Consider the following 17,973-nt stretch of genomic DNA (forward strand, 5'->3'; position numbering starts at 1 on the left):
CCCAACATTTTTAAGATGGAAGAAACATGATTTGGACAACTTTGTAATATGTGCTTTAAATGACATGCTAGAGTCAAAGATAACTCTTAGATTGCAGGCTGTAAAATTAATGGTGATTACAACTGAGTTAAATGATGACAGAATATTGTTGTTATCAGCGTCATTCCCTCCAACAATTTACATCTCTGTTTTATCCATGCTTAAAGACAAGTAGTACTCATCCATCCACTCCTTTAATTCATTAGCACAACTAATTAAAGACAACATCGGAAGAGCTTCATTTGATCTAAATGAAAGGTATAACTGGGTGTCATCTGCATAAGAAGCAGCATAAGGTCTTATGAGCATTGGATTCCTGATATTGCCACAGCCAAGCACAAGACACTACAACGTGCAATAAACAATATGGAAAAGGCTCTAAAACATTTGCAGATGCATTCCTTGGGTGTCAAAATGAAGACTCATAATACACTGATCTATTCAATAGGCATTAGCACCAAGGGATTTATGGATATTTGCAGAACCTGCAAGGAGCTGACAGAAGATGGCCTTAAGGACATCCTGAATGCCAGAAGTTGCTCCAAGAATCAACCTGAAAGTAGCTCTTTAGGATTGGGTGTAAAGTTGATCTATTGAGTGTGGAGTTGGGAGATGAGTTGGGGAAACACTTTTTTAGGGTGAGTCCAGAGCTAAAATGAAAAAGGGATGAAAAAGGGACAGCTGTTTTTAGTCCTTACACAGTACTTTAATAAATGAACAATTGAAGATGTGAGTTCCAAAATCTGCTAATTACACCTTTTGGTAAAATTTAGTGAACATGTGATTGTGACTTTTCATGCAGTTGGTCATGCGCCAAAAATATGTTTGAGCTTCAAAACCTGCTAATTGCAACAGTGTAGCGCTATAGTTTTAGGGATTTAGTTTGAAAATCTGCTAAGTACGGACCCAGATTAATTAAAAAATCTGTTAAGTAGGGCAGCCACTCAGCGCCTTGCATTTTGTCACGTGATTGAGTTTAATGGCGGACATTAGCATGGAGCAAGGAGAGTAGGAAGAGTTAGTTTCTAAAGCTGAATATCCACAAAAATGAATTAGAAATGTTGACAATTGGAGAAGAGTTGTGGAAAAGAAGAGACAGAGGCAGAAAAAAGTAATATAGAGGCAGTGGAAAAACGCCACAATTGTCCTGCAAGCATGCAGATGTTAGTTGACATCGTAGAACACGATGCGAAGTTGGGCTACTGACTACTGCAGACACTGAAGTTTTATAGCGATTTCTACTGCAACCAAGACAAATGCAGCCAAGATGCATTCATTTTGACACATCTTTCCATATCGAAACCAAAGCTTCCAAGACAATAAAAGTCACAGAAGAGAGCAAACACAGTGTAATATTATATTCGGAACACAACAGGAGAAGAAATAAGAGTTTGTCAAGCAACATTTTGCTTGGTTCTTGTTGTTGGATGATCTCAAGTAAATGGTTTGACACGTCATTGGATAAAGACGGGTCAGCAAAAAACTAGATCATCATGGTGGGGCATGAGTGAAATCTTCAATGGCTGTTGCAAAGGATGAAATCAGGAAACACATTGGGAGCTTTCGGTGCCGCAGCAGTCACTACAGTCGGCAGAAACAAACATGCAGAAAATACTTGTCTCCTGAACTTTCTGTTAGACGAATGTGGAGGATGTTTCTGAAGGCAAATCCTGGAATGAAAGTCAAGTATAATCTGTACCTCAAAATTTTCAACGCTGAATATAACCTTTCCTTTGTAAGCCCAAGGAGCGACACGTGTTCTTTTTGCGAATCAAAGAAGGCAGAGATAATTCAGACAACAGATTCGGCCAGAAAAGCTGAACTTATCACACTTCATTGTTTCCACGAGATGCAGGCGAAGCGTTTTTACACTTTATTAAATCATAATGACCATCCGGGCCTCAAAACAATGACTATTGCTTTTGACATACAGCAAAATCTGCCTTTACCAAAGACTACGATTTCTGAGGCATTCTACACTCATCAGGTTTGGGCATACAACATTGCCTTTGTTATACATTAAATTGAAGGAAACAAGGCTGCACTAGACAAGGACCATGTTTTTATATATACTTGGTGTGAAAGCGAAGCAATGAAAACTTCAAATGAATGTACAAGTGCCATCTTGGACTTTTTAATAAAAGAAGTTCCTCAAGATGTTCAGTTGTTGAGATTGTTCTCATACAGCTGTGTGGCTCAGAATAAGAATGTAAACTTGCTTGCAGCACTTCAACACCAAACACCATCATTCAACAGTTTTATCCGATACGAGGTCATTCGTACATGCCTCAAGACAGAGTGTTTGGACGTATTGAACGAAGGCTTCGGCAATATGAAACTGTTCTGCTGCCTGAAGAATATCACAGTGTGGTATCCAAATTTGCAACTCTCCGAGTTTTAGGATCAGACTGGCAGGTGTACGACTACAAGTCAGTAGCTGCAAAAGTCTGCATGAAGAAACTGCCGTTTCAGATCACAAAGGTTTGAGTAACACAAGTTACCAGCACTAATGTCGAGATCAAGACGACATACTCGGGGGAATTCTGCAGCCACTCTATTGTGAAACATGGCAGCAAAATAAAGAACGTTTCACCAACTGTACTGCCACTTCACTGCTGTGTCAATCCTGCAAAGGCTAAGGATATGAAAATGCTCTTAAGCAAAATGGGAGTCAACATTGATGATTCAGAGACACTCAAACAGTTTTACAACCCCATCATAGTAAAGGCCAGCCAAAACAGTAAAACAGTTGCTGAGAGTGATATGGAAATGGATGACGATGAAGATATAGACTATTAATGTCTCAAGATTTGTTATCCGTTCTGTAAACAAACATTTTTGGATTTTAGGTTTCTCAAACTTGCTACATACTATTCAGTAAATGAATACTTTTGAAGAGTTTTTCAAATATTTTTGTTAGGACACTAGTTAGACTTATTTTTGTGAAGTTCTTTGTTTTCTATTAAATATTTCTTGATCAGCTTGAGTAAAGATGAAACTTTCTTACAGTAAATCTAAAACATAGCCTTTGGTTAGCGCCAAAACCTGCTAAATAAACATTTTTTCAATTTATATGCAAAAAATAAAAAAATCAGATTTCTGATCTATACTGTAAATGGCATTCACATATGAGGCAAATAACATTCAGCAAATAGAAGTTTCAAAATTTGATTACAATTTCTTGAAATTTATTTTCCTATTTATCTCCAAAATATATCTTTTGTACTTAGCTGATTTTGGAACTGAGCTCTTCAATTAGACAAGACACTCTACTAGACAAGCCCATGTTCAAAACATGTTACAGTATATAAGGCCCAGAGTGGTGGCAGGATTGTTTTTAAGTTTATTCATTTGGTACTTATAATACATTTTCTCTGTCTTTTATAATTTGAACCCTTTGCCTCTATTTTGGGGATTAGGCCCACCATGAGAGTGTCTTCAGCTGTCTGTCTATATTATATATATAAAATATGCACTACATATAAAGACTTATAAGTAATTGTCTGTCATTATTGAAAAGTTTAGGGGGTTTTTTTGCATTTATTTAAATACTGACAAGATCATCTATATAGATTAGGAAAGATCAGGTAGCAGATGGTTCTTAGATAACTGAGCAGGAGTTGCACTCATATAGTAAGTAGTTGGCTGCATCTTACTTTCAACATAAAAAATGTCTTTGGTGTAAATATGGAATACCTCAATAAATCTGACATAGACAAATTTGAATTATCATTGTTGACTGCAAATAAATATTTAATGGCTTGATTTGATGAAAGAACAACACTTTTTCACTTTCTGTTACCATGGAGCATATAGGCATCTATCACTCATAGTATTTTCATAGACTAGAAAACTGCCGCGTTTTATCAGCCTAGTCTGTGATGTCCCAGATGACACAGAATTAGATGATAGCCTTGGGAAGGATTGGTATTTTTGAGTTCTCTAAGGAGGAACAGGAGAATGATCCAGACATTAATGTAATTCCCAACATTATGGCCAAACAGCAAAAAAAACTTTCTAAGTTTATGAAGCTCGATTTCAAAGTGCATCACAGGCTTTCAGACAGTGCAGTTATTAAAAAAAGGATTCATCATTACCTTACTTGATCATTGAAACACAGGTGTTGGTTGATGCCTCTGAGGAACCTCCAGTCTTCATTTTCACAGCTGCAGAAGCTGCTGAGCCTGGAACTCAAATTGCAGTAGCCTATATGTTAATGCTCCACATGGAGTACCATTTTCTTAGCCAGCATTTACTGTATACGGACAACCTTTTTATTTTCTTTGTTTTAAATTGTTTTGTGACAATACACACTTCAACTAGAGATATACAGTTCATTATCCACACAAACTGTACATTAGATAGTGAGTTTCTTTTTAGTTGCCAAGACTCATTTTTTTCTAATTTGCTTATTTTTTATTTGTGATTAGGGGCTACAAGCATGGCAAAATGGGGCTGTGGTCTCCAAAAATAACCCTAAGAAGGACAGGACATTCTTTGACCAGTCTAGATGAAACTCACCCCAGACCAATCTGCCCCATAAAACTACCTCAATGCTCCAGCCTGGCATACCCAAATTGAGACAAACTGGTTTAACAGTTCAAAATAAAGAAATGTCTCAAAATATATGAAAATGCCATACAAGAGAAGGGATAACCACAAACACCTGGCTCATAGACCAAAGGGCAATGAAGAATATTTTTAAAAGAAGAACATTTATTATCAAAATAGTAAAACAGTAAAATTCTTAAAAGTGCAAAAAGGTGTTACCTACAAGAAATGCCAAGTTCCAAAACAACATCCTCAAGCAAAATCCAATAAAAGAAGTGAAAAAGTCCATACATTAGAAATTAGAAGTAAATCAATACTCAGATAAAGACCCCTAACAATCACAATGAACCACTAGATTAAACTCCAAATAAAAGCAGAGGGAAGACCTAGCAGCTGTTGATGTCAGGGTGCCCAAAGGCAAATCATAATGACAAAAAATAACAGAAAAGGTAAAGAAATTAAATAATAATTGAAAAATATCTGTTCTGGAGTAAAAACACGAATAACTTAATGCTGGGTCACAAAACACAGCAAAGGCAAAACTTTGTGTCATATCAGCCATTTAAAATATACTCAATAGTGAGTAAAACTATGCTTTTCATTGAGTATCAATATTACTACTGTCACAGCTCAGTTTCAAGAAAATAATTCTAGTATAGCTGGCTTTTCCTTAGCACCACTTAGTCATAATAACAAACACATCGACTTTAAAGGGTCAGCCAAGATTGCACAATAGAAATAAAATAAATCATTTCCTGTGTGGCACTGCCTAGACTCGCAGTTTTCTGTTTTCTAATATCATATTACATTGCTTAAAAGATTTATTTAGTAGCAAAAAGTCACATAACAAAAGTAATGGATTTGATGCTGCATAATTTTAAAAATACAAATAAGTAAACAGATGTTAGGCTCTTCCTAATATTCTTTTAAATATACCTGTAGTAGCAAAATATGATGATCCGCTTGGCAAACCCTAACGGGAGCAGCCAAAAGAGAAGGATATAGTAGCAAAATAACATTTGTCATGTATGGTTCCTGCTTTGAACCACTGTCCTGCTGGAATAAATGTGTGCTCTGCATGACCATAAATTTGGAAGAAGTGGATATGAAAATAGATGGATAAAGGAATAATATCTATCAATATGTAATTCCAATACAAGTTGTTAGAGCCATATTAACAATATTTTCCCTTGCTCTAAATGAAGAAACAAGATTCTACTCATTGGAGGTTCCATTGATGTTTCTGAAATGATAATAATGCTTCCAGCAGTTTCCTGTTTTCTTAAGCTATAACAAGAACTATTATAAGGAGCACATACAATAGTTTTACTATCTTAACCACATAACTATTATCTGATTGTCTTGTTAAGAGGTGTGTATAATTGTAGGTATACATTTACCTACAATTCATTATTGATATAAACGTGGAGCAAGAGAAATGTATTGATAAAAGGTCAACTGTAAATCCCATTACAGAGTAACATGTTTTAGACATTCCTAAGTAGAACGTGACCCTATTAGGCATGATTTGTGTGCGTTTGTATGTAAGTTGTAACTTTAAACTTGGCTAAGCATGTTCAGGTATGCACATGTGTTAAGTCAATTACTTACACGCACAAAATGAGCCAGAAGCAGGGAGTAAACTGACAGAAACATTGTTTAATACCCACTAGCTTAACTATTGTATCACACTGGCTGGAAAATAGCTAGAGGAGTGGAGGAGGCAGCAGGGAGGTGTTTTTGCCCTTTCCCCACCCTATTTGAGACCCACAAGCTTTTACAGAATTCAGTTTTGAAGTTTAAAAAAGGCATATGTTGGTCATGTTGATCGTCTGGTGAAGAAAGCAACCACTCAAATAATGCAAAAAACAGTGCAATACATGCAGATGGAAATTATATTAATGAGAGAGAGCTGAACATATAGCAAGTTGTGAAAATGACATCCACAGTTGCCTATCACAATTTACCAGTGATAACTTAGCACTCTCATTCAAGATTAACACTCAAGAAAGCATCTCAGCAGATCCATACAGGTGTACAATCAGTCCCTGATGTCATAACAGCTCTTATTGATCCTATGATAAAACTTTGGAATTTGCTTTTGTTGTGCCCTGGTGTGCATTAAAATGGTGGAGAGGTGCTCGAGGGGGCCCACTAATGAGCTTGTCCCCACTGTTTAAATGTCAATTTAAAAAAAAGGGTGACATATTTTAAACATATTAGACTTTATACTTCTTGCTGACTGCTTTTTGTAGATGTTCAAAATTTATTAATTTTTACTAAGGAGCATAGTAATTTTGCTTAGTATTTTTGCTACTGATAATGCATTTAATGATGACTGGAGAACATTACATGAAGATAAAGCTTCTCTGGAAGCAGAACATTTGCATACAGATTGATGTTAGTGACAGAAAACTCTCTAATGTAGATCACTGAGCATAAGAAAAGTTGTCATCTCTGTCAATGTACATTGGCCTACTTTGGAACAAACAACAACACTAACAAAATTTGGATGTTTCCCTATAGAAGGAAATCTAGCATCAGTCGGATACTTGGCTGCTTCTGCCAGTCACTCAAATATCTGGTGAGAAGAGTCCATTATTTATTTATTAATATGGAATGCAATGAACATTTACTGTACTGTACATAACATTAAAAACATCCATTAAAAAGCAAAGAACAAAGTTTAGTGACTGGAAGCAATTCAATATGACAACATACAAGAATGATTTCTGGTCCTTTAATTTATTGTTTCAATCCTGTGCAATGTCTGATCACACACGAATGACTTGTAGCCAACTCTGCATTTTCATTTTAACAGTATTGTGCTATGGCAACCACCCTTGGAGACTTGAATATATTGCTGTCAAATTCTTTCATATGAAATCACATTTCCTTTTTTTTTTTCTCCTTTACAATGGATTTAATTTAATAAGTCTAATATTAATTACAACTTTGTAATATTTGAATTCAAAGGCACACAACAAGAAGAAAAAAAAATGTGGATCTCCACTCACTCACTCTGGCTGCAATATCATATCCCCATTTGCAACTGCAAGTAATATGACCAGTGCATAATAACTAATTACTGCTACGTTTCATTTAGATGGTTATACAAGTTTTCCCTATTGTCATTGCCTAATGACTGAATATAAGCAATGGATCCAAGACATCACAGAAGGACAAAGGAAATACACAATGCAATAAGCTGCATCATTACCTGAACAACCCTGCATTTGTTTTACTAGTAATTCTTTAATGTTTTTTAAAGTAATATAATATAATATAATATAATATAATATAATATAATATAATATAATATAACCAGTAATGGCACACTGCACAATAACGTGCAGTGAATACACTGGACTTCATAGTTTTCATACTCTTTAGCATTCATTTGCTCACAGGTTGATGCGCTTGGTGCTCTTCTTTTCTTCACCCTAGAGGCCCGCTTCTTCTTTTCTTTCATTGGCATCTTTTTGCGTTAAAACGGATTAAGTCAGTGTTTGTGTTGCAATTACTTAGTACGTTTTCTTTAATTTCTCACTTAAGCTGGCACTTAAGTTTTCAATCTGCCTCAAGAATGATTTAAGATATGAAGAGGTAGTTAAAGTGACGGCGAAGGTGGTAGGGAATGAGAACGGTGCCCGTACACATGCACTGCACGGCCGCCCTGCTGGCCGCTGCCGAGAGTTAATTCTACAATAAAATAAAATTAAAAATAAAAAGAGGAATAACCTTGGAGGTCAATCATCCCCATGAAAGCGGATAGTAGACGTCACGTAGTATATGTGTACAAAATTTCAGGTCAAACGGTTTGTGAGCTACAGGTGATTTAAAATCCTAGACAGACAAACGAACAGCCACTGTAGCGTATCATATATAAAGATATAATATATTGTACCCGTGACACTATAAAAGAAGCGATGTAACTGTAAATGGGTGGATGGACAGTTGTTTATTTAATACTAACAGAATACCCGCGCTTCGCAGTGGAGAAGTAGTGTGTTAAAGAGTTATGAAAAAGAAAAGGAAACATTTTAAAAATAACGTAAGATGATTGTTAATGTAATTGTTTTGTCACTGATATGAGTGTTGCTGTAATATATATAGACAAAGACACACACACACACATATATATATACATATACATATATATGCATATATATACATATATATATATATACATATACACATATATACATATACATATATAGCAAAATACCCGCGCTTTGCAGCGGAGAAGTAGTGTGTTAAAGAAGTAATGAAAAAGAAAAGGAAACATTTTAATAATAACGTAACATGATTTACAATGTAATTGTTTTGTCATTGTCATGAGTGTTGCTGGCATATATATATATATATATATATATATATATACACTGTATATATACACACACACATATAAACATATATATATACATATATACACATACATCCACATATATATATATATATACACTCTTTTCGTATCAGTGCAATACGCTGTTTGTTAAAACGGATGACTCCCACTCTTACGTGCAAGTCTGCGTGGATATTATGAACTATCATATCTGTTCAAGTTCTATTTAAATTTTAAATAGAAGGAATTTTTATTTAGTCGACAGAAATAACATTTAATGGAAATTAAATGTAGGCATCATTGCATAAATTTTTCTTCACCATACAAATGTAAAGAGTAAATTCGCCTTACATTCCAACCAAAGATATTTGTGTCGACTAAATCAGGGGTGTCAAACTCAACTGCACAGGGGACCAAAATCCAAAACACACTTTAGGTCGTGGGCCGAACAGGATAAACATTTATTGAACACACTAAAACTAAACTTTTAAACTTTTAAAACTTTTTTAACATAAATATGAATAAAAACAGGCAGGAATATTATTCCGGAATAAATCAACTCAAACCTTAAATAACTTATAATATTTTGCTCTCCATAAAAATATATCCTGTCTAAATTATACAAGTTAGAAATAAAGTAAACGTTTAAAGAACAAACATTCAAATTTCTTTTCTCTTATGTAATTTTACAAAAAAAAATAAACTTAAATTTTAAATATCCCAAAAGATTTTGCTCTCCATAAAAATATATCCTGTCAAAATTATACAAATTCAAATATGAACATGCTGCATAACAAAACCTGGAAATATAAATAAAATGTGTTCTTTTCAGCAATAACAAATCAAATCATTCAGTTGTCTTTGCTCATATGTCATTTTAGAGCTGGACGCCTGGCATCTTTTTTAGGCAACAAGTTTGTTTCTGTTTGCTGTGAGGTTCTGTGTTGTGGATATTCTCAGGATGGACTGCAGGTGCTCATCAGTGAGGCGACTCCTGTGTGCTGTTTTGTTAGTCTTCATCACTGAGAAGAGCTTCTCGCACAGATATGTGCTACCAAACATGCACAAGGTTCGAGCTGCATGTAGACGGAGCTGGAGCATTTCTGCAGGAATGGAGTGAATAAACTGTGCACTGCATTACACTGCAGCTCAATCACCTCCATCTGAATCTGCACAGGTGCAGTTTCCACATCGACGGCAAATGGGTTGCGAAACAACTCAAAATTCTTTTTTTGTTCTTCAAAGTCACCAAAGCGCCGTGCGAACTCAGTGAGCAGTGCGCTCAGTTTATCAGCAAAGTGCATATTTGGGAACACTGTTGTGCCGACTTGGTTCGACATTACTTGGCAACAGGGAAAGTGGGGCAAGTTGCACTGGTGCATTTGTGTCTCCCATAAAAGCAGCTTCACTTGAAACACTTTGTGATTTTGCACGGGTAAAAACGTCTGCTGAAGTGTCAGATTCTTCTTTAACTCTTCTGCTTTCTGTATCTTCTGCATTGCATTCAGGTATTTCAGGTTATCTTGATGTTTTGTCTCATAGTGCTGTCTTAGATTAAATTCTGTAATTACAGCCACATTAGCTCCACAAATGAGACACACGGGTTTACCGGTAATGTCAGTAAACATATACTCAGCCTCCCAACGGTTTTTAAAGGCTCTATTTTCAGAATCAACTTTTCTCTTTGGCATCGCGTGGGCTAGCTTCGCAATAACTTGCAGCATCATAAGCTAGACTTGATTAACGCAGTAAGTGTTCGGCAAGGCAGCTGAAGTACTGCATTATGGGATCTGTAGTTTATTGTGTTACCAGCGCTTTATATCCCCGGGCCATTAATAACAATAATATATAAAATGATCTTGCAGGTCGGATATAATTACACGCCGGGCCGGATGTGGCCCGAGGGCCTTGATTTTGACACATATGGACTAAATAGAACTTGAAAAGATATATTTTTTCGAATGTGATCGCGCAATTCAGATCGAGTTGACGCACTACATCGAGCCCGCGTGCTATTGTGGTTTTGCCTGCATGCCTCAATAAGTCACCCTCCCCTCGCTCTTACTTTTTTACCGTTCATCTAATGAATACACTGAGTATGGCTTTTCCAAAACAATTATTGATGGCGAATCAATTATTCATAAAGTTTCAATTGGTGATCTGTTTTTCTGTGTTAACCTCATATTTTTTCATACTTCTTCTCAAACCAAGGGTGTGCGAGGGTAAAATGAATCAGGAAGCGCTGATCAATGTAATCGGTGTACCATGAAATCATGCATTGACAGAAGTTCCCCTTTGCTTGTATTGCAAAGTGTGATTAAATGCGTGATTTTTTAATGCGTTATGGAGTACATGTATCGAAGCTTCTCAGCTGTGCTTGTGCTAAGAAAACGAAACATTTTAAAAATAAAATAACACGATTGTCAATGTAACCTTTTGTAAGTAGTGCCTGGAGGATTCATTGTGGAGAAACTGTAGAGACAGCGTGTGTATTAACTTGTGGATTTTTCTGTGAGTATTTGGTGGCAGCGTCACAAAGTCGCTTCCGTAACACTGCGTTAGCTGCGGAGCTCAGCTCAGAACGAAATGATGTGAATGGGAAGGGAAGATGATGACGTGACTCCCCCAACCGCCTTAACTGTCAATCCCCCACAAACACAGTCTCTCAGAATTTGCATAAGCACAGCCCTTCATGTGCAATTTTAACTTAATTACAAAGTGATCAAAACTCTCGTTTATATCCTGCGTCCTGTCATTAAACTTGTATCCCACATTAACCGTGAGCATGACAAACACCAGCGGCAGCCTGTCTATGAACTTAATTTAAACTTTAGGTTTACACCTTGCTTTGTTTCCGAAGTAGCAGCACTCATGAATATGGTTGTATATGTCACTCGCTCGCTTCTTATTGTTTCGCTGCCTTCTCAATTATATAATGCATGTTTTCTTTAGCGCTTTTTGGAGCTCTTCCTGGTTTTCTATGCACTGTGTTGACAGTCAGTTCATGTGATTACGTGGGAGGCGTGATGATGTCACACGAAACTCCGCCCCCACGGCTTTCGAGCTCAACTCCATTACAGTAAATGGAGTAAAATAGCTTCCAGTTATGACCATTACGTGTAGAATTTCGAAATGAAACCTACCCAACTTTTGTAAGGAAGCTGTAAGGAATGAACCTGCCAAATTTCAGCCTTCTACCTACACGGGAACTTGGAGAATTAGTGATGAGTCAGTGAGTGAGTGAGTCAGTGAGTCAGTCAGTCAGTGAGGGCTTTGCCTTTTATTAGTATAGATTTAATTTTTTTTTAATAAACTGTTTTTAAGACTTTTGCTTATAGGGTCATTATTGTCACCTATACAGATTATAGTGAAACTGCTGTGCTAATTAACATGCAACATGTCTCAACTGTTTTTGTAGTTTAGGATATATTTATATGGATATATGTATATGTAGGACTTTATGTGGAAGCAACAAAATTGTAGTATTGAGTGTATATAATATGCATTAAGTTTATAAAAAATACCAACTAAGTTGCTTTTCTCTACTTATTATGGCTTGTGTTAATTCTGAGTTCAGAGTTTGCCTTTTACCATGACTACCATCCCGAAGCTAAAATTACTTTGCTACTAGTATAATTTGCAAAAGGTGACAGTTTGTGCATATTCTAATACAAGTATACAACTGGATTCACCTTTCATTTGTAACATAATTCTCTTTGTCTGTTAATAGAAAAATATGTGCACTGTCATTTATAGAAAAACAACCTAAAAATATAGTAGGTCAGACTTAGTTCCCATGGGGTCATTTTTGAGAACACAGTACAGCATCAAACATTCTGAGTGCTGTAAAATGTACATTAGAATGGCATCTTGTATAACTTAACATTGGAATACTGCATATATCAACATGGATTTATTTTTAAGATAATGAAATAAGAGTGTCAGGTAGTGCTTACCACTCTATATGAAAATTACACTCAATTCAATCTATATTTTTATAACTGTCTTCACTGAGTGCAGGCTGCAGCTATAATGCAAGTATAATTCTTTCATTTCAATGCAGTTTATTTTTACAGTATATGTCATATTAAAGTATATTAAGCAAGTCAGACCTGTGGATAACAAGTTCCTTTTCATATGAAAGATTAGTCTATGTTAATAAAAATTAGCAACTTGAAAATCAGTACATGATAGTTAGCACTGAAGTCTTGTAGTTTGAGACGTCTGGATTCAAATTCTAGCCTGGCATTGTATGTGTGAAGCTTGTATGTTCTCCATGTGTCTCTGTGGCTTTCACATACAAAAGATGTTTGCATTACACTTAATTGCTAACTCTATACTGTCCCCATATTAGTGTGTGTATGAATATTACCTTCCTTGCACTTGATGGTGCTGGGATCGGCTCAAGCCCTCATGGATTCAAACAAGGGATGGATGATATGGAAGCAAATAATACATTAAATTAAAATTTAGTGTTCATACATTTTTATTGTATAAACACAAGAAAAAGACATTAATAAAGAAAGTAAATTTTCATTTAAGATTAAACTGCAGAAATTCATCAAATATTCTTGAAAACACTGATGAACTGTGGGATTTGCTAATAAGAATTTTGATTAGTAATAATACAATAAAAGCTTCACTTCCACTGCTGCAGACATGAATAGCTTGGAGTCACCGTGTCAAAAGGAGATTTTAATTATTCATATTTCTGATCTTACAGAAAAATTCTAAAACTAGAAATGATAACATCTTCATTTTAACTGTCCACAGTACTAATTATTTTTAGCTTATTGAGATCACAATATAAACAAAGAATTAACTTTGGCCTGACAGTTAAAGAAATACAATTAAAAAGTAAGCCAATTATAAAGATTTCTATTAAAAAAATATTAAACTTTTCAAGTCAAACTTTCCCTGTAAAATGTATGATTTTATACCTTTTATGGATGATCCTTTCCAGCTTTTCACACTTACCTGTAGTAACAGTCTCTAGTCCCTTATTTCACTTGATCCTCAATTGTGGTACTCTGCACTTTAATGCAGATTGCAAGATGACTGACTGTGAAAATGGAAACTTTTGGAAAATGGAAACTTTTTTGCATTTTGATAACTCACAAACCAGTGCCTTGATTTTGATCCCACAGCAAGGATTTTGTGGCCCCTTCTCCTTTTTGCTTCATCTTCACTGAATGCTTTAAAGACAACATATGATTCACAACTTTCTACAGATATGCTGTCAGTATGGTGTGAAGGAGAATTTCATTGTCTTTCTGTGTGTCTAAAATTTATTACAACAAGCAATTGCATTTCACCATACAAAGCTTAACACTATATAGCAATAGGTGAATATTTCTTGCAGTATCTACATAAAAGTAAGAAACAAAAATAATGTCTGTATTACACCAAATGCCACAGGCATGCTTCTTTCTGATATGGCAGTATATCACTTTCATTTGTTGGTGAGGAATCAAAGTCATTACAATAAGATTAAAAGAGAACATAACAATAAAATTACATCTCCAGATTCGCAAATTTGATATTTCCAGTTTTGATTGTGAGTTGCCCATGAACATTTAATATTTTTAGGGCTTGCCAAAATATCACAGAAACTCAGGAGACACATAAGCCAAAAATATATAAACAATATTAAAATTATTTATGTCTCATTAAATCATATTATATATATATATATTGTGGTATCTGGCCGGTTTGTCATCCTGGCCAATACCCCCAGGCCGCCAGATGGAGCCCTCCCTGCAGTATGGAGTGCCCCTAAGACCAGCAGGGAGTCATGGACTTTGTAGTTTTTATCCTCAGCCCTGCTGGATACCACAGGGTCCGCAAGAGGGAGCTGCAGGGAGGACCGAAGATTCCTTTGTGCCCTATAACCCGGAAGTGCGTCAGAGGAAGAGCGACGTGCTTCCAGGGTGAAGGAAAAGGACTGGTGCCTGTCCCGAAAGTGATACAAGATCACATGGACTGGGGATTGGGAACACTTCCGGGTCAGGGAGAATAAAAGGACTGTGAGAGCTCCCAGACGGCGAGCTGAGCTGGGTGGAAGGGTGGCAATGCGTCTGGGAGTTGGAGGATTGGATTACTGTGATTTATTATGTATTTGTTATTGGTTTATGAGTATTGTGGAGGAGAGGGTGCTTTGTGCACTGTGGCGATTGAATATAGTCAACGATTGGACTTTTACCTGGTGTCTGGAGCCGTGGACAGGGGTTCAAGGGAGTGATAGCGCCCCCTATCTGTCACAATATATACATATATATATATATATATATATATATATATATATATATATATATACAGTGGAACCTCGAGATACAAGTTTCATTCGTTCCAGCACTGAGCTTGTATACCGAATTTCTCGTATCTAGAACAAACTTCCCAATTGAAAATAATGGAAATCCAGTTAATCCGTTCCGCACCCCCAAAAATATCAACATAAAAATCAATTTTCCTAACAAATAACACTGATAAATAATATATACAAGTGGAACCTCGGTTTGCGAGTAACTTGGTTTACGAGTGTTTTGCAAGACAAGCTAAATTTTTTAATTCATTTTGACTTGATAAAACCCACGATGTCTTGCAATACGAGTAGTATGGATGTCTGCTGAGCGTCATGTGATCATAACTGAGCTGATGGTTCTTCTCTCTCGTGCGCGTCTCTCTCTCCTTATCTCTCGCTCGCGCACGCGTCTCTCTCGCTCTCTGTCCTTATCTCTCTCGCTCGCTTGCCTCTCTCTCTCCTTATCTCGCTCGCTCGCGTGCGCCTCTCTCTCTCTCTCTCTCTTGAGGGTAGAAAAGCAACAAAATGACACCTTTTATTGGCTAACTAAAAGATTACAATATGCAAGCTTTCGAGGCAACTCAGGCCCCTTCTTCGGGCAAGATGTAATCAAAGCTTGCATATTGTAATCTTTTTAGTTAGCCAATAAAAGGTGTCATTTTGCTTGGCTTTTCTCTACATTCATCATCGCTAACACGGTACAACACCCTAGTACTCCTCTTGAGGGCAATCGTCTCCTATTCTCCGTCTGCATGTCCGCGATATTTTTGGATACGCTTATACGGTGAACTGCTACAGCAAAACAATGAAATCACAAGCGCACAAACGCGTAGATCCTCACGCTACGGGAGAAAAAGTAACACTGAGTGAGCTGACGGGCTGGCAGCGTCAGCTTGGGTGAATCCCCAACATGTCACGCATAACCACAGCCTGGCTCGTGGCTCGTTACGTGAGCCAATGCTCGTATTTAGATCCGAATTTTTCGTTCATACTTTCCTTGTATCTTGAATTTCTTGTATACAGAGCTGTTAGTATCTCGAGGTTCCACTGTATATATATATATATATATATATATATATATATATATATCGAGAGAGTGTAAATACAAGAAAGCTACAAAGAGAAATTATAGACATGACAGTAAAAAGTGCTGTTAAAACAATTAAAAAGTTGGAGGAATTATTCTGCCATTATGCCTTTCCAGAGCATCTTGTGAGTGATAACAGTCCTCAGTTTGTGTCACAGGAATTTGCCACTTTTCTACAAGTCAGTGGTGTCCTGCACATTCGCTCTGCACCACACCTTCCTTTCACAAATGGGTTAGTAGAAAGGTTCATTCAGACAATGAAGCACTCACTGAAGGCATCAGAAGTCGAAGGCTCCCTTCATACACATTTGAACCAGTTCTTACTGTCTTACCGGAATTCTGAGCACAACACAACTAAAGCTTCATTTGCCATCTTAATGATGAAAAGACAACCTCACACAATTTTTGATTTGCTAAAGCCACCAGAAACAAAACAAGTGGTACGTCATCATCAACAAAAGCAAATTGATCATTGAGACGAAAAAGCAAAAGACACAGTGTTTCATCCTGATGACACTGTATTGGCATGACTTTTTAACAACGAATCCAAATGGGTTTCTGCCACCGTAATTAGTCAGAGTGGATCTGCTTTTTACACTGTCCCCACTGCTGATGGTACTGTTTGGCAAAGACATGTGGATCAACTGTTGCAGGCATCATCAGCATCTGCTGAGCCACCAGATGGGGATTGTCCTGAATTGAATTCTGACAGTACTGAAAATCACAGCCCTGTTACCAAGGAAGAAGTACTTCCTATGGAGGTATCAGAAACTTCATCATCTCCACCTGTGAATGAGGAGGAGTCAGCTAGAAAATCTACGAAATCTCCCTCAACTAAGTCACTTTCATCAGACGCTTACAATGAATGTCATTATCCTGCTCGACATAGACAACCTCTTTACCGTCTAGATTAATATGACTCATCCTCAAAAATGGGACAGTAAATTACCCTCTCACTTAACAAAAACAAAAAAAGAGAGGTTCAGCTTGGATTTATTATTCTCGTGCTAAACAAAATGTGTACTTTTCTTTTAAGTAGGGAGGAGTACGTTATGTATCTTGCCTGCAAAGTTAATAAAAATGTTGTGTGCTTTGCCTTTTGGGAAAAAGAAAGTGTTGGTATTATTGAGTAAAAAGAACATGTCAAGTTAACCTAATTTGTTGGAGCTGGAAAGAACACAACAGTTAGCATCACTGACCCCTCTCAACCCGGGGTGGTAGAACATTCCATCAGATGAGTCCATAGAATGATCCATAGACTCATATGCATGACACTTCTTAATAGCTGCTGTGCAGCATTTGGAAGATTTTAGTGACAAGTCCACTGTGACTCCTAAGTTCTTCTCATAAGTAGTAGTGTGGTAGAGAGTAGCTCTTTAAGGACTTTTAAAACTCGATCTGATGTTATTTTGAAGAAATTAGGTGGATAGCATTGGTAAGCTTTTTTTTTATTTATTCTCATCAAAAGTTTTCTAATGTTCACTCTACCACCAGATATCAAAGAATTGACCAAGGTCATGCATATTTCTTATTGGAAAGTCACCAAATCAACCAGTGCTAAAGTTTCCAATTTCTGCTACAGTTGACAAGGCACACAGCTCTGTGAGTCATTGGTAAAACAGATCCAATATACTCGGATCCAGCCATGCA

This window comes from Polypterus senegalus, chromosome 3 (genome assembly GCF_016835505.1).
Source record: "Polypterus senegalus isolate Bchr_013 chromosome 3, ASM1683550v1, whole genome shotgun sequence".
NCBI classification, from domain to species: domain Eukaryota; kingdom Metazoa; phylum Chordata; class Cladistia; order Polypteriformes; family Polypteridae; genus Polypterus; species Polypterus senegalus.